This window comes from Oncorhynchus masou, chromosome 15 (assembly GCF_036934945.1).
Source record: "Oncorhynchus masou masou isolate Uvic2021 chromosome 15, UVic_Omas_1.1, whole genome shotgun sequence".
NCBI lineage: Eukaryota > Metazoa > Chordata > Actinopteri > Salmoniformes > Salmonidae > Oncorhynchus > Oncorhynchus masou.
In genome coordinates, this window is record NC_088226.1 from 65,240,764 (window position 1) to 65,265,610 (window position 24,847).

Genomic DNA, 24,847 nt, shown 5'->3' on the forward strand with positions numbered 1-24,847 from the left:
GTAGCTAGCTAGTCTACCCTCTCATTTCACCATTGCCAGATCCTCACTCAGACAGGTGTGATCCATAGCTGCCTGAACGTTTGCCTAACATGGACAGTAATATTTTACAGCTGCTGGAACCCTTGCCAAACAGGTAGCAGCCATATCCCAGTTGTCAGGGGAGGCCCAGGACGGCTTCATCTCTCCCTTGCATGTCAAGACCTAGAGTGTGTGTTTGTGTGTGTGTGTGTGTAGGGGGAGACTGGTTGTGTCGGTTTGTCTGTGTGTATGTGCATGAGATGAGTGTGCTTATGTCTGTGCTTACATGTGCATGAGAGTGCAGGTGTGTGTCTGTGTGTGTTTGTGTGTGCGTGTGTGTTTGTCTGTGTGTGTGGATCCTGACTGTCAGCCTAATGCTCCAACCAGCTGTGGCTGAGTGAGACTGGAAGGGGTCCAGTGGGTAGTAACTAAATGATCTGCTGGATATTCTCTGAGGAGAAGGCCTTCCTTTGTTATTCTTTGTTTTCCTGAGCAAATTTATAGACCTAAATTAATAAGGTTATCATAGCAGTGTTCTGGGCCTCTCTCCATCGCCCTTATGCACACATGTACATGAAAACACATGAACACATGAACACATGAACACATGAACACACACACACACACACACACACACACACACACACACACACACACACACACACACACACACACACACACACACACACACACACACACACACACACACACACACACACCCCGGCTAGTGTGTGTGTGTGTTCCGTGGCTTGTTCTTGTCTTCCTGGGTAGCCAGCTGTCTTTCTGATTAACAATCGTCCTCCAGGTGTTGAGGCCACCAGCGGCAGATGATAGAGTGGCGAGGGTGTGTTGAGCGGTGGAGAAAAAGAGGAAAGAGAGAATAACTGGTTCTGCAGATATTTGGAACGTGTTCAGACGAGCTGACAGGTTGAGAGTGTGAACGGCAGTCGAGGGACCTCGACTTAGGGCAAAACATTTTTTTTTTATGTGGCAGTGATTGTTTTGAAACTGACTTTGAAACAGGCTCCGGGGGTAAAGTGTTGGCTAGGTACAGATCTAGGATCAGCATGCCCTCCTCCAACCCTATTGTTAACCATTAGTAATAGAAATGCAAAACTGACCCAAGATTAGTGTCTAGGAGTAACTTCACCCTATTCCATGAAACAGAGATATGAGTTGGATGGTTCTAGCTATATTTTCTGCTGAGTATTTGTTAAGTAGTTTAGGATCTCCCTAGAACACAAGGGCTCTGGGTTGTTCTTGTTTGAATTGCTCTAAATTGTGCCCTCAGAGAAAATAAGTTGGTTTGAAGAGAAAATAATTTTTCTAGATTTAAGACATGAATAAAATATAATGTGCCTTGTATTTGCTTCTTTCCTTCATTGTTCTTAATTAGCTTCAAATTGTAAAATCACAGGCATGTTTGTTTCGACCGGTTTATGCATTGCTCTTAGTTTCAGTATAAAGTTGACTTTGATGTCAGTTGGAGGTTGGTTGTGTGTGTATTCCATGATTTTGTTTTCTCTCTCTCTCAGCACCTCCTGCTTTGATGTATTTCTTTGTTGCCATGGCGCCACAAACCCAGGTAGTTTGAGATGCGTGTGGATCAATTGAGGTTGACCCTAGTAACTTGCGGTAACCAGCAGAGCCACAGGCGGGAGAAAGGCTATTTAGAAGCTAAATAGTCGCACACGACTAGTTGGTATGTTTCCACTGATGTGTGAGAGCAGTCGGGCAGCGACTCTTTGTTGCGTCCCAAATGACATCCTATTCCCTATGTAGTGCACTACTTTTGACCAGAGCCCTTTTCCCTATGTAGTGCACTACTTTTGACCAGAGCCCTTTTCCCTATGTAGTGCACTACTTTTGACCAGAGCCCATAGAGTTCTGGTCAAGAGTAGTACATCATATAGAGACTAGGGTGCCACCTTCTTCTCCATCCAGATTTATGAGGACAGAGTGACCTATCTCGGCGGCCTCGACAGTAATCACGTTACGAGAAGGCTTAACAAAAGTCCAACTTCAAAGCTGTGTTCAATAATCTTAATGTTGGGTGTGTTGCTGGGTTTGTGTGCCTGCATACAGTGTGCGTTGTCATTTATGTGCTGCCGTGTGTGTGCACCATTACGTTACACTGCCTCTCCTGTCCAACATTGAGGCTCTCTGTTGGATAGGCAGCAAGTATAGAAGCACATTGCATGCCTATATGCACAGCTATAGATGGAGACGTTAGATAAACAACTAGAAGAAGCGTAATTTATTAAAAATGCTCTGACATTTAGTTTTTCGAGGCACACACTGAGCGAATCCTAATTATACACACAGAACCCAATGAGATATTTCTCATTACAATCAAAACAATAGCAGATTAAGTGACAATTCTGTGTGGCCTGGGAGGACTAGTGGTCAGTGTTGGCGTGGGTTCGATTCCGACCCACTGCCTATGTTACACTCTTCTCCTATCTCTTCTCTGGCCAATAAAAAATACACAAATCACACTCCATGAACAAATGTAAACATGGCATAAAGGCAATCAAGTGTGCAAGATATGACCCTGTAATCATTATATGCTGTCCATATGTGTATACATTTTTAATATCAATGTAATGACGTGATTGTTTGCAGTGGTGTAAAGTACTTAAGTAGTACTTTCAAATATTTTTTCTTAAGTAGTTTTTTTGGGGTATCTGTACTTTACTTTACTATTTAAATTTGACTACTTTTACTTTTACTTCACTATATTCCTGAAAAAAATCATGTACTTTTTACTCCATGCATTTTCCCTGGCACCCAAAAGTACTAGTTACATTCTAGAATGTTTAGAAGGACAGGAATGTGGTCCAATTCACACACTTATCAAGAGAACGTCCCTGGTCATCCTGTCTCTGATCTGGTGGACTCACTAAACACAAATGCTTTGTTTGTAAATAATGGTCTGAGTGTTAGAGTGTGCCCCTGGCTATCCAAACATTTTAAAAACAAGAACATGGTGCTGTCTGCTTTGCTTAATATAAGGAATTAGAAATTATTTATACTTTTACTTTTGATACTTAAGCATATTTTAGCAATTAAAATGTACTATTGATACTTAAGTATATGTAATACCAAATACTTTTTAAAAAGTAGGATTTTACTAGGTGACTTTCACGTTTACTTGAGTCATTTTCTATTAAGGTATCTTTACTTTTACTCAAGTATGTTAATTGGATACTTTTTCCACCACTGATGGTTGGTTTTAAATTATCTCTTGTTTTTTCTCTTTCTTAGGAGACGTTCATGAATTCAATTCTGACCCACCAGTGAGCTGAAGGTGTTGACGTCTCTCTACTGCTGTAAGTGTTAAGTCTATTCTAATTTCTACTCTGTAAGACATTATCTTAAAGGGATAGTTCACTTGTTTTAAGTTAAGCTTATTCTGGATGTTGCTAAATAACCAGCTAAAGAATTTAAAAACTGTTTGGAGGAATTGACAATGCCTTCGGGAAGTTGGGGGAAAAAAGCAGAAACTTTCCCTTTAAAGCATGGGATTTCTTGGTGCATATGTTATGCCACAAAGGAATGCACCTGTCTTGTATTTCTGCGTGTTGTCACGTTTCAGGTGAACAAACTGTACCTGACTTTGTACGTGTCCGTTAGTTTGCCTTCGTCGTTCACATACAGAGTGCTTTTGATAGCTTCCCCGTATGGATCTGGACCACTCTGGTCAGGGTGTTTCTCTGTATTCACTCAATAGGAGCTTTCAGTGTGGCGTAGAAAGGCCTCTTTTAAAGACACACAGGCAGGCAACACTCCAGAAACCTGTCAGCGCTACATTACAGTAGTTTAATGGACTTTCTCCCTGTCTACATTACAGTAGGCTTTTAATGGACTTTCTCCCTGTCTACATTACAGTAGGCTTTTAATGGACTTTCTCTCTGTCTACATTACAGTAGGCTTTTAATGGACTTTCTCCCTGTCTACACTACAGTATCCCTTTTAATGGACTTTCTCCCTGTCTACATTACAGTAGGCTTTTAATGGACTTTCTCCCTGTCTACGTTACAGTAGGCTTTTAATGGACTTTCTCCCTGTCTACGTTACAGTAGGCTTTTAATGGACTTTCTCCCTGTCTACATTACAGTAGGCTTTTAATGGACTTTCTCACTGTCTACGTTACAGTAGGCTTTTAATGGACTTTCTCCCTGTCTACATTACAGTAGGCTTTTAATGGACTTTATCCCTGTCAATGTTACAGTAGGCTTTTAATGGACTTTCTCCCTGTCTACACTACAGTATCCCTTTTAATGGACTTTCTCTCTTTTCATAATAAGGATATATAGTGCAAGTCAAAAGTTTGACACACCTACTCATTCAAGGGTTTTTCTTGATTTTGTACTATTTTCTACATTGTAGAATCATAGTGAAGACATCAAAACTATGAAATAACACATATGGAATGATGTAGTAACCAAAAAAGTGTTAAATAAATCAGAATATATTCTTCAAAGTAGCCACCCTTTGCCTTGATGACAGTTTTGCACACTCTTGGCATTCTCTCAACCAGCTTCATGAGGTAGTCACTTGGAATGCATTTAAATTAACAGGTGTGCCTCATTAAAAGTTAATTTGTGTTTTTGGGCAAGATCAGCTCAAATAAGCAAAGAGAAATGACAGTCCATCATTACTTTAAGACATGAAGGTCAGTCACAAAAACCATCAAGCACTATGATGAAACTGCATCTCATGAGGACCACCACAGGAAAGGAAGACCCAGAGTTACCTCTGCTGCAGAGGATAAGTTCATTAGAGTTTACTCTACCTCAGATTGCAGCCCAAATAAAGTAACAGACACATCTCAACATCAACTGTTCAGAGGAGACCGTGTGAATCAAGCCTTCATGGTTGTATTGCTGCAAAGCCCAAATTAAGCTGTCAATATTGAAGTCCTATAGATTTAAATGGTTTTACCAAGAGAAATATATGAAATGTAGAGCTGGGAGAAATTAAAGAAAAGTGCCATATGGTTCATCCCAGTTTTAAAGTAATAATAGTTGTCTTCTTTGTGGCCCTGGTGCCATGTCAGAGGGGGAGGAACTTTACGCTATAGGTCATCAGTTAGCTGATTCTTATTGGACCCTAGCCCTCGTCGTGGGAAGGCTTTAATGATTTACTGTTTGGGGATAGGCTATCCACTTTGTTGGCCAGGACAAGTAGGTCCATTTGAAAGGCTTTGTTGTTGACGAGGTGTGCACTCCCTTTTGTATTTCTATCCATACTATTTAACTCATTCATTGAAATCACTTGAATAAAGCTACTCTATTTCTTTCAATTTGGCTGCAGAGCCCGTGTCACTATCCCACCCAAGGTCCATAATATGGTTCTCTTTTGAATGTACTCATTGGTTGTAGATGGCGAGGCTATAGGTTGGGCCTGGGATGTGGTTCCTTAGGCTGGATCAGCGAGCAGCTCATAGCCAGCGAGAGAATCCACCAGCCTCATCCCACAGCGTCTTCGCAAAACCACCAGCTCTATCACTCTTTCACTTATATTAGCCTTGAAATGGGGCCTGTTCTAAATAGGATCTCCTTGTAGTTTATCCCTTTCTGTTTCTGGAGGAGTGGAGAGAAGAAAAGAGCCATGCAGCTTAGTCACTTTTTCCCCTGTCTCGGCCTCCAAACCACAAGCGAGAGCAGCTTCCCCAGGACCAGTTCTGTTGTCTGTTCTTCTTCCACTGTGGCTTTAAGGAGATCCTCCTTCCATTAGGTCATGCAGTGAGACCGTCTCTGATACAGGGAGAGAAAGAGGAAGCGAAAGAGGGAGAGATATAAAGAAAGGGAGGTGGAGAGAAAGATGTTTGGAGGGGAGAGTTGGAGGCTTCTGTTTCTTACACTAAGGAGTAAAGACATACCGTGAGTGTTCGTGGCACGAAGTATGTTGTCAATACTCATCAATACTCATCATCATGGTCATTATCATCACTGTCGTCATTACCGTCGTCGTCATCGTCATCCTTATTGTCATTCATGTCATTAATGTCCTAAATGTCGTTATCATCATCATAGTCATCATCATCGTCGTCGCCATCATCATAGCCGTCATCATCATAGCCGTCATCACCATCATCGTCAACATTACCATCTTCATCACCATCGTCACCGTCGTCATTGTCATCATTGTAATTATCATCACCATAATCATGATCATCATCATAGCCATCATCATCATAGCCGTCATCACCATCATCGTCAACATTACCATCTTCATCACCATCGTCACCGTCGTCATTGTCATCATTGTCATTATCATCACCATAATCATGTTCTTCATCATCATCATCTTCACATCAACAATCCTCAATGATGACTGACAGCCTTCAAACATCTTTCCTTGCCTCGCTCGCCCCTCTCATCTTCTCAGATGACGTCAGATGCACTGTATCACATTACACATGTCACGCTGTGGCATATGTCACATTACACATATAAAATAAAATGTTATTTGTCGCATACACATATTTAGCAGATGTTATTGCGTGTGTAGAAAAATACAATATATATATACTGTACTTATATATAAACTGGGTGATTCGAGCCCCGAATGCTGATTGGCTGACAGCCATGGTATATCAGACCGTATACCACGGGTATGACAAGAACATGTATTGTTACTGCTCTAATTACGTTGGTAATAGGTTTATAATAGAAATAAGGCACCTCGGGGGGTTGCGTCGTGCATAAGAACAGCCCTTAGCCGTGGTATATTGGCCATATACCACACCCCCGAGGTGCCTTATTGCTGTAACGATCGCTTCGGGAGAAAGAGAGGAGGACGAAAATGCAGCGTGATGATTATCCATTTTTAATGGGATACTTAAACAACGAACAAAAACAATGAACCAACAAAAAAGAACGAAGACGAAACAGTCCCGTAACGTGAATACCAACACAGGAACACTGGAAACAGGAACACTGGAAACAGGAATCACCCACAATACAAAACAGGCTACCGAAATATGGTTCCCAATCAGAGACAACGACTAACACCTGCCTCTGATTGAGAACCATATCAGGCCAAACACATAGAAACAGACAAACTAGACATCCAACATAGAATGCCCACTCAGATCACACCCTGACCAAACAAAACATAGAAACATACAACGCAAACTATGGTCAGAGTGTGACAATTGCTTAAATATATGATGAGATGTATAGACATGGACAGTATGTGGATAGAATATGTAGTATATCTGAAGAATACGTAGGATAGAATAGTATATGTACAGCAATATTTAAATAGGATAGTCCTTGACTAGAATACAGTATATACATATAAAGTGGGTAAAACAGTAAACATTATATAATATATCCCATTTAGCAGACGCTTTTGTCCAAAGCGACTTACAAGTCGGCTGGGGCCACTACTTTTACATATGGGTGGCCCCAGCGGGAATCGAACCCACGACGCTTGGCGTTGCAAGCGCCATGCTCTACCGACTGAGCCACACAGGACCCATTAAAGTGACCAGTGATTCCATGTCAATGTACATTGGGCAGCAGCCTCTAAGGTGCAGGGTAGAGTAACCGGGTGGTAGCCGTCTAGTGACAGTGACTAAAGTTCAGGGTAGGGTAGAGTAACTGGGTGGTAGCCATCTAGTGACTGAGACTAAAGTTCAGGGCAGGGTAGAGTAACCGGGTGGTAGCCGTCTAGTGACAGTGACTAAGGTTCAGGGCAGGGTAGAGTAACCGGGTGGTAGCCGTCTAGTGACAGTGACTAAAGTTCAGGGCAGGGTACTGGGCGGAGCCCGGCTAGTGGTGACTATTTAACAGTCCGATGGCCTTGAGATAGAAGCTGTTTTTCAGTCTCTCGGTCCAAGCTTTGATGCACCTGTACTCACCTGGCCTTCTAGATGGTAGCGGGTGGGTGAACAGGCTGTGGCTCGGGTGGCTGAGGTCCTTGATGATCTTTTTGGCCTTCCTGTGACACCGGGTGCTGTAGATGTCCTGTAGGGTAGGCAGTGTGCCCCCGGTGATGCTTTGGGCAGACCGCACCACCCTCTGAAGAGCCCTGCAGTTGCAGGTGGTACAGTTGCCGTACCAGCCTCCTGAGGTCGAAGAGGCGCTGTTGTTCCTTTTTCACCTAACTGTCTATGTGAGTGTGGAATTTCAGATTGTCATTGATGTGTACGCCGAGGAACTTTAAGCTTTTCACCTTCTCCAGTGTGGCCCTGTCGATGTGGATGGGGGCGTGCTTCCTCTGCTGTCTCCTGAAGTCCATGATCAGCTCCTTCGTTGTTGGCGTTGAGGGAGAGGTTATTTTCCTGGCACCACTCCGCCAAGGCCCTCATTGATGTTGGTAATCAGGCCTACCACTGTTGTGTCGTCAGCAAACTTGAGGATTGAGTTTGAGACGTGTGTGGCCACACAGTCATGGGTGAACAGGGAGTACAGGAGGGGGCTGAGCACGCACCCTTGTGGGGCCCCTGTGTTGAGGATCACCGTAGAGGTGTTGTTGGGGGTAGCCCATCAGGAAGTCCAGGACCCATTTGCACAGGGCAGGGTTCAGACCCAGGGCCCCGAGCTTAATGATGAGCTTGGAAGGTACTCACTCAGTGGCATATGTCACCTTCCACATATCACCCTGTGGCATATGTCACATATCTCCTTAAGGGGAGACTCAGACTTAAGAAATGTCCTGTAGGGAATGTGTTTGTGTCACTCTTCTGTAGAGTACCTAATGCCCATTATATGATCTGTACCAAACACAGGCAGTGGCTGTCAAAACACAAAGGCAGGAGATTGTATTTGTTTTTGTGAAATGAATCTTTCCATTCGGTTAGTGCAGTGTTTCTCCTACCATTGTATGACAGTTATTTTGATGTCAGAGGGCCTATGTTGCTTTGGGGGCCTTTGTGCCCCCCCCTGAAAATTCTGTTAGGGAGAAGTGTGTGTGTGTGTGTGTCTGTGTGCACGTGCATACGTTTAACTTACTTTCACCAAAATGCCAGGTAACAACTGGTGTCTCCTGAAGCCGACATACTTCTAAAGGCTACCATTAAGAAATGCCAACTGGTGTCTCCTGAAGCCGACATACCTCTAAAGGCTACCATTAAGAAATGCCAGGTAACAACTGGTGTCTCCTGAAGCCGACATACCTCTAAAGGCTACCATTAAGAAATGCCAGGTAACAACTGGTGTCTCCTGAAGCCGACATACCTCTAAAGGCTACCATTAAGAAATGCCAACTGGTGTCTCCTGAAGCCGACATACCTCTAAAGGCTACCATTAAGAAATGCCAGGTAACAACTGGTGTCTCCTGAAGCCGACATACTTCTAAAGGCTACCATTAAGAAATGCCAACTGGTGTCTCCTGAAGCCGACATACTTCTAAAGGCTACCATTAAAAAAGAAATGCCAACTGGTGTCTCCTGAAGCCGACATACTTCTAAAGGCTACCATTAAGAAATGCCAACTGGTGTCTCCTGAAGCCGACATACTTCTAAAGGCTACCATTAAGAAATGCCAGGTAACAACTGGTGTCTCCTGAAGCCGACATACCTCTAAAGGCTACCATTAAGAAATGCCAGGTAACAACTGGTGTCTCCTGAAGCCGACATACCTCTAAAGGCTACCATTAAGAAATGCCAGGTAACAACTGGTGTCTCCTGAAGCCGACATACTTCTAAAGGCTACCATTAATAAATGCCATCAGAGCAGCCATCACTCAGGTTCATAATTGCTTCTGGTTTTAACTGAAAGTTCAGGATCAAACTCACCAGTTCTTTTCCAAGCCACAGGGGCTGGCCACCTAGCCCTCCGCGGTAAAGTTTCCCTAGGTACAGATGTAGGATCAACGTCCCTTCCCTCGATCTTAACCTTAAACATTAGTAGGGAAACTGACCCAATATCAGCGTCTAGTGGAAACTCACTCTAATCCTCACCTGGCCTCTCAGATCTGCCATGGCAGCCGTGCTACAAGGTCTCACAGGGCTGTCATTGTCACCACTCTAGGTGTCCCTGTTCTGTTTCACCTGTCCTTGTGCTTGTCTCCACCACCTCCAGGTGTCGCCCATCTTCCCCACTTATCCTCTGGGTATTTATACCTGTGTTTTCTGTCTGTCTATGGCCACTTCGTCTTGTTTGTTCAAGCCTACCAGCGTTTTGTGTCTCAGCGCCGGATTTTTCCAGTTTATTTTTTCTCGTCCTCCTGGTTTTTGACCCCTGCCTGTCCTGACCCTGTCCTGACCCTGTCCTGACCCTGAGCCTGCCTGCCGTCCTATACCTTGGCCTCTACTCTGGATTATCGACCCCTACCTGCCTTGACCTGTCGTTTGCCTGCCCCGGGTTGTTACATTAAACATGGTTCCTTCACATAGTCTGCACTTGGGTCTTACCCTGATTCCTGATACCTCATCTCCCTGGCTCACTGCCATTGAAATGATGTCTGTGTCCTAAATGGCACCCTATGCCCTTTGCAAAATTTGAAATGTTTTTATTTTATATTGGATAAAAGTAGAGACTCAGAGCTACAAAATAGTACATCATACACTGCATTTCTGAGGAACAGTGGCAAAGTTATTCTGCTTTAAAAGTTGATGAACTTGTAAACTCACTTTTGAGAAAATGGCTTTTGAATGTTTTGGTATCTCGTGAAGAGCTCTTCTTTGTCTGCACCCATTCAGCATCGTTCACACCCTCTTAAGCTTTAGCCCCACCCATCTCGTTTTGCTCTCGGATCGTTCAGAGCGCACACCTGATGCTCTGGCCAATGATTTGTTAACCACTTGATAACATGAAAACAGCCTAACCAGCTCTGCTGGCAACAATTTCATGACTTGTTTTGCAGACGTTTACTGACACCGGCCATATTCAACAGCTGTTGTACGCTTTAGCTTAAGACATGCTAAACAATTAACTTAGCTAGGTAAACACGTCACGCAACCAGGTACAATGTTAGCTAGCTAACATTAGGCTCTAACTAGCAAAGCAAATGGCTCTGGGATACAAATAAAGTCAGCTAGGGAGCCAGCCAGCTAACGTTAGCTATCAGGTCAGTGGTTATACCTTTATAATGCCGGTCCTTTCAGGTCAGTGGTTATACCTTTATAATGACAGTCCTTTCAGACCAGTGGTTATACCTTTATAATGCCAGTCCTTTCAAGTCAGTGGTTATACCTTTATAATGTCAGTCCTTTCAGACCAGTGGTTATATCTTTATAATGACAGTCATTCAGGTCAGTGGTTATACCTTTATAATGACAGTCCTTTCAGGTCAGTGGTTATATCTTTATAATGCCGGTCCTTTCAGACCAGTGGTTATACCTTTATAATGCCAGTCCTTTCAGACCAGTGGTTATATCTTTATAATGCCAGTCCTTTCAGACCAGTGGTTATACCTTTATAATGACAGTCCTTTCAGGTCAGTGGTTATACCTTTATAATGACGGTCCTTTCAGACCAGTGGTTATACCTTTATAATGCCAGTCCTTTCAGACCAGTGGTTATACCTTTATAATGCCAGTCCTTTCAGACCAGTGGTTATACCTTTATAATGCCAGTCCTTTCAGACCAGTGGTTATATCTTTATAATGTCAGTCCTTTCAGACCAGTGGTTATACCTTTATAATGACAGTCCTTTCAGACCAGTGGTTATACCTTTATAATGACAGTCCTTTCAGACCAGTGGTTATACCTTTATAATGACAGTCCTTTCAAACCAGTGGTTATACCTTTATAATGACAGTCCTTTCAGGTCAGTGGTTATACCTTTATAATGTCAGTCCTTTCAGACCAGTGGTTATACCTTTATAATGCCGGTCCTTTCAGACCAGTGGTTATACCTTTATAATGCCAGTCCTTTCAAACCAGTGGTTATACCTTTATAATGCCAGTCCTTTCAGACCAGTGGTTATACCTTTATAATGACGGTCCTTTCAGACCAGTGGTTATACCTTTATAATGTCAGTCCTTTCAGACCAGTGGTTATACCTTTATAATGACAGTCCTTTCAGACCAGTGGTTATACCTTTATAATGTCAGTCCTTTCAGACCAGTGGTTATACCTTTATAATGTCAGTCCTTTCAGACCAGTGGTTATACCTTTATAATGACAGTCCTTTCAGACCAGTGGTTATACCTTTATAATGACAGTCCTTTCAGACCAGTGGTTATACCTTTATAATGACAGTCCTTTCAAACCAGTGGTTATACCTTTATAATGACAGTCCTTTCAGGTCAGTGGTTATACCTTTATAATGTCAGTCCTTTCAGACCAGTGGTTATACCTTTATAATGCCGGTCCTTTCAGACCAGTGGTTATACCTTTATAATGCCAGTCCTTTCAAACCAGTGGTTATACCTTTATAATGCCAGTCCTTTCAGACCAGTGGTTATACCTTTATAATGACGGTCCTTTCAGGTCAGTGGTTATACCTTTATAATGTCAGTCCTTTCAGACCAGTGGTTATACCTTTATAATGCCAGTCCTTTCAAACCAGTGGTTATACCTTTATAATGACAGTCCTTTCAGGTCAGTGGTTATACCTTTATAATGTCAGTCCTTTCAGACCAGTGGTTATACCTTTATAATGCCAGTCCTTTCAAACCAGTGGTTATACCTTTATAATGTCAGTCCTTTCAGACCAGTGGTTATACCTTTATAATGTCAGTCCTTTCAGACCAGTGGTTATACCTTTATAATGCCAGTCCTTTCAAACCAGTGGTTATACCTTTATAATGCCAGTCCTTTCAAACCAGTGGTTATACCTTTATAATGTCAGTCCTTTCAGACCAGTGGTTATACCTTTATAATGCCAGTCCTTTCAAACCAGTGGTTATACCTTTATAATGCCAGTCCTTTCAAACCAGTGGTTATACCTTTATAATGCCAGTCCTTTCAAACCAGTGGTTATACCTTTATAATGCCAGTCCTTTCAAACCAGTGGTTATACCTTTATAATGTCAGTCCTTTCAGACCAGTGGTTATACCTTTATAATGACAGTCCTTTCAGACCAGTGGTTATAACTTTATAATGCCAGTCCTTTCAGACCAGTGGTTATACCTTTATAATGTCAGTCCTTTCAGACCAGTGGTTATACCTTTATAATGCAAGTCCTTTCAGGTCAGTGGTTATACCTTTATTTATTGCCCTTTTTCTCCCCAATTTCATGATATCCAATTGGTAGTTACAGTCTTGTCCCCATATCCCCATACCACGCTGCATACCACTGCTGGCTTGCTTCTGAAGCTAAGCAGGGTCTGTCCTGGTCAGTCCCTGGATGGGAAACCAGATGCTGTTGGAAGTGGTGTTGGAGGGCCAGTAGGAGGCACTCTTTCTTCTGGTCTAAAAAATATCCCAATGCCCCAGGCCAGTGATTGGGGACACTGCCCTGTGTAGGGTGCCGTCTTTCGGATGGGACGTTAAACGGGTGTCCCGACTCTCTGCGGTCATTAAAGATCCCATGGCACTTATCGTAAGAGTAGGGGTGTTAACCCCGGTGCCCTGGCTAAATTTCCAAACTGGCCATCAAACCATCCCGGTCACCTTATAATCCCAGTTTACAATTGGCTCATTCATCCCCCTCCTCTCCCCTGTAACTATTCCCCAGGTCATTGCTGCAAATGAGAATGTGTTCTCAGTCAACTTACCTGGTAAAATAACAGATAAATAAAAAATAAAAATCACTGCAACTCCCATATGGACTTGGGAGAGGCGAAGGTAGAGAGCCATGCGTCCTCCAAAACACGGAGCTGCCCTGCTTCTTGACCCACTGCTCACTTAACCCGGAAGCCAGCCGCACCAATGTGTCGGAGGAAACATTGTGCGACCGTGTCAGTGTGCATGCACCCGGCCTGCCACAGGAGTCGCTAGAGTGCGATGTGACAAGGACATCCCTGCCGGCAGTGGTGTAAAGTACTTAAGTCAAAATACTTGAAAGTACTACTTAAGTATTTTTTTGGCTATCTTTACTTTACTATTTATATTTTTGACAACTTTTACTTCACTACATTCCTAAAGAAAATATTGTACTTTTTACTCCATACATTTTCCCTGACTCCAAAAAGTACATGACGAATGCTTAGCAGCACAGGAAAATGGTCCAATTCACACACCTATCAAGAGAACACATGGTCATCCCTACTGCCTCTGATCTGGCAGACTCACTAAATATAAATGCATCGTTTGTAAATGATACATTTTTAAAACAAGAAAATGGTCCCATCTGCTTTGCTTAATATAAGGTAATTAGCTTGGAGGGCACTATGGTGTTGAACGCTGCTGAGCTGAAGCCAATGAACAACATTCACACATACACGTAGATGTTCCCTTTGTCCAGTTTGGCAAGGGCAGTGTGGAGTGCAACAGAGATTGCATCATCTGTGGATCTGTTTAGGTGATATGGGAATTGGAGTAGGTCCAGAGTTTCTGGGATGATGATGTTGATGTGAGCCATGACCAGCCTTTCAAAGCATTTGTTGTCTACAGATGTGTGTGCTACGATGCAGTAGTCATTTAGTCTGGTCACCTTGGCGTTCTTGGGCACAAGGACTATACTTGAAACATGTAGGTATTACAGACTGGGTCAGGGCGAGGTTGAACATGTTAGAGAATACAGTGTAGTCATTGCATGCTATGAATATGAGACCAAATACTTCACTTTTTACTAATTTAATACACATGGAGTATAAGTGAATTTGTCCAAATACTTTTGGTCCCCTAAAATGTACAAAAAGTGCTGTAATTTCTAAACGGTTCACTCGATATGGATGAACATAACTTAAAATTAAAGCTGACAGTCTGCACTTTAACCTCATAGTCATTGTGTTATTTAAAATCCAAAGTGCTGGAGTACAGAGCCAAAAGAGCAAATCGTGTCACTGTCCCAATACCTTTGGAGCTCACCGTATTTATATTCCAGGCTCTGGTCTGGAAGCTAATTTCCTGCAATTCTATCCATTTTACTTTGGGTTTTTGTACTGTGTATATAAATACTGTATTCTTGACATAGTTCATTGTAATATTTCTACTACTGTACATGGTATGTTAGTTACACTGTTTATACACACTACATATATATACTGTTTTATATACTGTTTTAATTACTGGATTCTTGTACATATCATTCCTAGTATATCTTGTGTAAAATCATCCGGTTTATATACGTATAGATTTGGATTACTGTTACAGTGCTATTTGGGTTGTTAATTGGATTCCTTATGACATTCCTTAATTACATTATTTTGTATAATTGGTGTACTTGTTTGACATTGTATTGCATTGTTAGGAGCTAGTAACATAAGCATTTAGCTGCACCTGCTATTACATCTGCTAAACTGTGTACACAACCAATAAACTTTGTTTTGGTAACAAAAAACATCTAAATGATGACGTTGACTCAACGTGTAAAATAGATTGGATTTGCAAAAAGTCATCTACGTAAGGGAATTTATTTCACACAACTTTTAATCTAAATACAATCTCCAATACATGGTGCCATTTTTTTATTGATTTCCCGTTGAATTCACATTCGTTGACAACTCAACCACATGTTAATAAAAAGTAGACATTGAACTGACGTCTGTGCCCAGTGGGATGTTGCAAGACACATACTTTACAAAGTGCATGAGAAGGAGCATCCTCCGTATCCTCAAGGGACATCTGGCTTGTGTCCATTATGAATCAAACAGAAGCAAATGGACTGAACCAGGGAGGGACTTCTAGGACTTAAGCAATGCTGATTTTTGCTTTCCTTTGCAAAAGGTCTGGTAATCATAGTGCAGGGAGGGATGACCTCTTTCAAAGCCATGACTAAGTCCCCCTGATCAGTGACTGTGTGGAACCGTCAATCCCTTAATCGTCGCCTTTGTTCTTTGTCGAAGTCAATTAACCATATGGATATACATTATACATGGAGATTGTGATCCGAGGAAAAGTGTGTGTGTGTGTGTGTGCGTGTGCGTGTGCGTGCGTGTGCGTGTGTGTGCCTGTGTGTGTGTGCCTGTGTGTGTGTGCCTGTGTACCTGTGTGTGTGCCTGTGTGTGTGTGTGTGTGAGTGTGTGGGCAGGCACCCTAGTGTAACTATGGACCAGCCATGGTCTTATATCACTGTCAAGAGTGAAGTGTGTAACTAACAGTGGTCTAATGAATTTAACCTCCAACAGGATCAGAGTCGATTAAGAACAGGAAGGTTGACAAGGCAAATAGGCTCTCTCTTTCTTCTTCAGCCCCTCTCTTCAACACAATGGAGTTTCCACCTACTAAATTTAAACTTAACTAGTTGAACTTAAGCCCCTTAATCGGTAAGTAATCCTTGCACTATTCTAATAGTTCTCTGAAATTTCACCTGACCTGTGGACCAATATGGTCTTAAAGAGTAAACAACATGTTGACTGACAGAAAGAAAGAATATAGGGAAAGAGAGAGAAGGAGAGGGAGAGAAAGAATATAGGGAAAGAGTGAGAGGGAGAGGGAGAATATAGGGAAAGAGTGAGAGGGAGAGGGAGAGGGAGAATATAGGGAAAGAGTGAGAGGGAGAGGGAGAGGGAGAATATAGGGAAAGAGGGAGAGGGAGAGGGAGATGGAGAGGGAGAATATGGGGAAAGAGTGAGAGGGAGAGGGAGAAATAAAGAGTCATCAAGGTTTGAATTGGGATTTTGTAGCTGTTGGAAAGTCCCAGGTTGACATCCTCCTCACCTGTGTAGTGTGCAAATGCACTGTAACATGTCAAATAGATGGGACAAGTGAAATTCTAATATGCAGAGAGATTTATGTTGTCATCTTTGAAGTTTGGAATACACACAGTACACACGGTACACACTTTACACACTGTACACACTGTACACACATTACACACTGTACACACTGTACACACTGTACACACGTTACACACGTTACACACGTTACACACTGTACACACGGTACACACGTTACACACTGTACACACGGTACACACGTTACACACGTTACACACGGTACACACGTTACACACTGTACACACGTTACACACGTTACACACGTTACACACTGTACACACTGTACACACTGTACACACGTTACACACGTTACACACTGTACACACTGTACACACTGTACACACTGTACAGACGTTACACACGTTACACACTGTACACACGGTACACACGTTACACACTGTACACACGGTACACACGTTACACACTGTACACACGGTACACACGGTACACACGGTACACACGGTACACACGTTACACACTGTACACACGTTACACACGTTACACACGGTACACACTGTACACACTGTACACACTGTACACACGTTACACACGTTACACACGTTACACACTGTACACACGTTACACACGTTAAACACTGTACACACGGTACACACTGTACACACTGTACACACTGTACACACGTTACACACGTTACACACGTTACACACTGTACACACGTTATACACGTTAAACACTGTACACACGGTACACACGGTACACACGGTACACACGGTACACACGTTACACACGTTACACACGGTACACACTGTACACACTGTACACACGTTACACACGTTACACATGTTACACACTGTACACACATTACACACGTTAAACACTGTACACACGGTACACACGTTACACACTGTACACACGTTACACACGTTAAACACTGTACACACGGTACACACTGTACACACGGTACACACTGTACACATGGTACACACGTTACACACGTTACACACTGTACACACGTTACACACTGTACACACTGTACACACGTTACACACTGTACACACGTTACACACTGTACACACTGTACACACGGTACACACGGTACACACGTTACACATTTTACACACTGTACACACGTTACACACTGTACACACGGTACACACGTTACACACATTACACACTGTACACACGTTACACACTGTACACACGGTACACACGTTACACATTTTACACACTGTACACACGTTACACACGTTACACACTGTACACACGTTACACACTGTACACACGGTACACACGGTACACACGTTACACACGGTACACACTGTACACACGTTACACACGTTACACACGTTACACACGTTACACACTGTACACACGTTACACACTGTACACACGGTACACACTGTACACACGTTACACATTTTACACACTGTACACACGTTACACACGTTACACACTGTACACACGTTACACACGGTACACACGGTACACACGTTACACACGTTACACACTGTACACACGTTACACATTTTACACACTGTACACACGGTACACACGTTACACACTGTACACACGTTACACATTTTACACACTGTACACACGTTACACACGTTACACACTGTACACACGTTACACACTGTACACACGGTACACACTGTACACACGTTACACACGTTACACAGTGTACACACGTTACACATTTTACACACTGTACACACGTTACACACGGTACACACGTTACACACGTTACACAGTGTACACACGTTACACACGTTACACACTGTACACACGGTACACACTGTACACACGTTACACATTTTACACACTGTACACACGTTACACACGTTACACACTGTACACACTGTACACACGGTACACACGGTACACACGTTACACACGTTACACACTGTACACACGTTACACACTGTACACACGGTACACACTGTACACACGTTACACATTTTACACACTGTACACACGTTACACACGTTACACACTGTACACACGTTACACACTGTACACACGTTACACACGGGACACACGTTACACACTGTACACACGTTACACACTGTACACACGTTACACACTGTACACACGTTACACATTTTACACACTGTACACACGTTACACACGTTACACACTGTACACACGTTACACACTGTACACACGTTACACACGGTACACACGTTACACACGTTACACACGTTACACACGGTACACACGTTACACACTGTACACACGTTACACACTGTACACACGTTACACACGTTACACACTGTACACACGTTACACACGGTACACACGTTACACACGTTACACACTGTACACACGTTACACACTGTACACACGTTACACACGGTACACACGTTACACACTGTACACACGTTACACATTTTACACACTGTACACATGTTACACACGTTACACACTGTACACACGTTACACACTGTACACACGTTACACACTGTACACACGTTACACACTGTACACACGTTACACACTGTACACACGGTACACACTGTACACACGTTACACATTTTACACACTGTACACACGTTACACACGTTACACACGTTACACACGTTAGACACTGTACACACGGTACACACGTTACACACGTTACACACGGTACACACGTTACACACTGTACACACGTTACACACTGTACACACGTTACACACGGTACACACTGTACACACGTTACACACTGTACACACGGTACACACGGTACACACGTTACACACGTTACACACGGTACACACGGTACACACGTTACACACGTTACACACGGTTCACACTGTACACATGTTACACACTGTACACACGTTACACACGGTACACACTGTACACACTGTACACACGGTACACACGGAATGCAATTGTGAGCTGCAGTATCAGATCTTCTGTTTATTTGAAAGGTAAAGTTTATTCACCGCGTAGTGGGGGCAGATATCCACTGTCTCTCACTGTCTCCCACTATATTCCATTATATTCACTGTCCCCCACTGTCTCGCTCTGTCTCCCACTGTTTCCCACTGTCTCGTTCTGTCTCCCACTGTTTCGCTCTGTCTCCCACTGTCTCCCACTGTCTCGTTCTGTCTCCCACTGTTTCGCTCTGTCTCCCACTATATTCACTGTCTCGCTCTGTCTCCCACTATATTCACTGTCTCCCACTGTCTCGTTCTGTCTCCCACTGTTTCGCTCTGTCTCCCACTATATTCACTGTCTCGCTCTGTCTCCCACTATATTCACTGTCTCCCACTGTCTCGTTCTGTCTCCCACTGTTTCCCACTGTCTTGTTCTGTCTCCCACTGTTTCCCACTGTCTCCCACTGTCTCCCACGGTTTCCCACTGTCGCGCTCTGTCCCCCACTATATTCACCGTCTCGCTCTGTCTCCCACTATATTCACTGTCTCCCACTGTCTCGTTCTGTTTCCCACTGTTTCTCACTGTCTCCCACTGTCTCCAACTGTTTCCCATTGTCTCCAACTGTGTACACACTGTACACACGTTACACACGTTACACATGTTACACACTGTACACACATTACACACGTTAAACACTGTACACACGGTACACACGTTACACACTGTACACACGTTACACACGTTAAACACTGTACACACGGTACACACTGTACACACGGTACACACTGTACACATGGTACACACGTTACACACGTTACACACTGTACACACGTTACACACTGTACACACTGTACACACTGTACACACGTTACACACTGTACACACTGTACACACGGTACACACGGTACACACGTTACACACGTTACACATTTTACACACTGTACACACGTTACACACTGTACACACGGTACACACGTTACACACATTACACACTGTACACACGTTACACACTGTACACACGGTACACACGTTACACATTTTACACACTGTACACACGTTACACACGTTACACACTGTACACACGTTACACACTGTACACACGGTACACACGGTACACACGTTACACACGGTACACACTGTACACACGTTACACACGTTACACACGTTACACACGTTACACACTGTACACACGTTACACACTGTACACACGGTACACACTGTACACACGTTACACATTTTACACACTGTACACACGTTACACACGTTACACACTGTACACACGTTACACACGGTACACACGGTACACACGTTACACACGTTACACACTGTACACACGTTACACATTTTACACACTGTACACACGGTACACACGTTACACACGTTACACACTGTACACACGTTACACATTTTACACACTGTACACACGTTACACACGTTACACACTGTACACACGTTACACACTGTACACACGGTACACACTGTACACACGTTACACACGTTACACAGTGTACACACGTTACACATTTTACACACTGTACACACGTTACACACGGTACACACGTTACACACGTTACACAGTGTACACACGTTACACACGTTACACACTGTACACACGGTACACACTGTACACACGTTACACATTTTACACACTGTACACACGTTACACACGTTACACACTGTACACACTGTACACACGGTACACACGGTACACACGGTACACACGTTACACACGTTACACACTGTACACACGTTACACACTGTACACACGGTACACACTGTACACACGTTACACATTTTACACACTGTACACACGTTACACACGTTACACACTGTACACACGTTACACACTGTACACACGTTACACACGGTACACACGTTACACACTGTACACACTGTACACACGTTACACACTGTACACACGTTACACATTTTACACACTGTACACACGTTACACACGTTACACACTGTACACACGTTACACACTGTACACACGTTACACACGGTACACACGTTACACACGTTACACACGTTACACACGGTACACACGTTACACACTGTACACACGTTACACACTGTACACACGTTACACACGTTACACACTGTACACACGTTACACACGGTACACACGTTACACACGTTACACACTGTACACACGTTACACACGGTACACACGTTACACACTGTACACACGTTACACATTTTACACACTGTACACATGTTACACACGTTACACACTGTACACACGTTACACACTGTACACACGTTACACACTGTACACACGTTACACACTGTACACACGGTACACACTGTACACACGTTACACATTTTACACACTGTACACACGTTACACACGTTACACACGTTACACACTGTACACACGGTACACACGTTACACACGTTACACACGGTACACACGTTACACACGGTACACACGTTACACACTGTACACACGTTACACACTGTACACACGTTACACACGGTACACACTGTACACACGTTACACACTGTACACACGGTACACACGGTACACACGTTACACACGTTACACACGGTACACACGGTACACACGTTACACACGGTTCACACTGTACACATGTTACACACTGTACACACGTTACACACGGTACACACTGTACACACTGTACACACGGTACACACGGAATGCAATTGTGAGCTGCAGTATCAGATCTTCTGTTTATTTGAAAGGTAAAGTTTATTCACCGCGTAGTGGGGGCAGATATCCACTGTCTCTCACTGTCTCCCACTATATTCCATTATATTCACTGTCCCCCACTGTCTCGCTCTGTCTCCCACTGTTTCCCACTGTCTCGTTCTGTCTCCCACTGTTTCGCTCTGTCTCCCACTGTCTCCCACTGTCTCGTTCTGTCTCCCACTGTTTCGCTCTGTCTCCCACTATATTCACTGTCTCGCTCTGTCTCCCACTATATTCACTGTCTCCCACTGTCTCGTTCTGTCTCCCACTGTTTCGCTCTGTCTCCCACTATATTCACTGTCTCGCTCTGTCTCCCACTATATTCACTGTCTCCCACTGTCTCGTTCTGTCTCCCACTGTTTCCCACTGTCTTGTTCTGTCTCCCACTGTTTCCCACTGTCTCCCACTGTCTCCCACGGTTTCCCACTGTCGCGCTCTGTCCCCCACTATATTCACCGTCTCGCTCTGTCTCCCACTATATTCACTGTCTCCCACTGTCTCGTTCTGTTTCCCACTGTTTCTCACTGTCTCCCACTGTCTCCAACTGTTTCCCACTGTCTCCAACTGTTTCCCACTGTCTCCCACTGTTTCCCACTGTCTCGCTCTGTCTCCCACTATATTCACTGTCTCCCTCTGTCTCCCACAGTCTCCCATAGTCTACCACGGTCTCCTACTGTATGCAACTGTGTCCCATAATATGACAGTTCCCCTTTGTTCACTCCCAATGTAACCTTGGATGCCATGTGAATACGCACCAGTAGTGGTGAACAGTGGGAGACTGAGGTAGACAGTGGGAGACTGAGGTAGACAGTGGGAGACTGAGGTAGACAGTGGGAGACTAAGGTAGACAGTGAATACAATGGGAGACTGAGGTAGACAGTGGGAGACTGAGGTAGACAGTGGGAGACTGAGGTAGACAGTGAATACAGTGGGAGACTGAGGTAGACAGTGAATACAGTGGGAGACTGAGGTAGACACTGAATACAGTGGGAGACTGAGGTAGACAGTGAATACAGTGGGAGACTGAGGTAGACAGTGAATACAGTGGGAGACTGAGGTAGACAGTGGGAGACTGAGATAGACAGTGAATACAGTGGGAGACTGAGGTAGACAGTGAATACAGTGGGAGACTGAGGTAGACACTGAATACAGTGGGAGACTGAGGTAGACAGTGAATACAGTGGGAGACTGAGGTAGACAGTGAATACAGTGGGAGACTGAGGTAGACACTGAATACAGTGGGAGACTGAGGTAGACAGTGAATACAGTGGGAGACTGAGGTAGACACTGAATACAGTGGGAGACTGAGGTAGACAGTGAATACAGTGGGAGACTGAGGTAGACACTGAATACAGTGGGAGACTGAGATAGACAGTGAATACAGTGGGAGACTGAGGTAGACAGTGAATACAGTGGGAGACTGAGGCAGACAGTGGGAGACTGAGGTAGACAGTGGGAGACAGTGGGAGACAGTTGCAGACAGATGGACAAACTACAGCAACATAATTTGTGTTTTATTCAAATAGGGAATATAATCCGGACACATTTCAGTAATGAGAATTTGGGGTGAAAGTTTACAAAATTCTGTCGAAAATGTATTTAGGACACTTTGCCAAAAACTAGAAACCTTAGTCCTCAGAATAATAGTTGATTTTTGCAAATGCATCATGGTTTTGTAACTCAATTTGTTACAGACAGGTTTTAAACTGGTTTCATGAGAATCACTCAGTAGTTTGAGTTAATTAGTTCTCACTGGTCAAGTCACTGGTTAAGTAATTTTGGGTGGCAGGTAGCCCAGTCGTTACTTGATCGAATCCCGAGCTGACAAGGTAAAAATCTGTTGTTCTGCCCCTGAACAAGGCAGTTAAACCACTGTTCTTATGCCGTCATTGTAAATAAGAATGTGTTCTTAACTGACTTGCCTAGTTAAATAAAGGTTAAATATATGTACATTTTTTAAAGTCACTCATGTGTACACCTCGTTCACTCACCTGTTTGACACACACAACCCATGCAGTTACAGAAAATAAGAAATAAAATGGTACAATGGAGATCGAGATAAAAGAGCTAGGATAAGACAGAGATTGGGTGCCAAACTGTACTCTCTGTTCACCCATGACTGTGTGGCCTTGCACACCTCCAGCTCAATCATCAAGTTTGCAGACAACACAACAGTGGTAGGCCTGATTTCCAACAATGACGAGATGTCAACAAAATGAAAGAGTTGATGGTGGACTTCAGGAAACAGCAGAGGGAGCACGCCCCTACCCACATCGACGGGACCGCAGTGGAGAAGGTGGAAAGCTTCAAGTTCTTCGGCGTCCACATCACTGACTATCTGAAATGGTCCACCCACACAGAGAGTGTGGTGAAGAAGGCGCAACAGCAACCCTTACAAACTTTTACAGATAAACAATTTTATTTTTTATTTTTTTATTTTACCTTTATTTAACTAGGCAAGTCAGTTAAGAACAGATTCTTATTTTCAATTACGGCCTAGGAACAGTGGGTTAACTGCCTGTTCAGGGGCAGAACGACAGATTTGTACCTTGTCAGCTT

At 43.5% G+C, this 24,847-nt stretch overlaps 1 protein-coding gene across 6 annotated transcripts in view; it reads left to right on the forward strand.

The window, feature by feature from the left end:
• Positions 1 to 24,847, forward strand: part of LOC135556674 (transcription factor SOX-6-like) — a 186,052-nt gene that overhangs the window by 27,870 nt on the left and 133,335 nt on the right. For all 6 annotated transcript variants that reach the window (XM_064990054.1, XM_064990053.1, XM_064990052.1 and 3 more), the window contains one exon: positions 3,286 to 3,350. The gene's annotated coding sequence lies outside the window, so the exon portion shown is untranslated. The remainder of the gene's footprint in view (positions 1 to 3,285; positions 3,351 to 24,847) is intronic.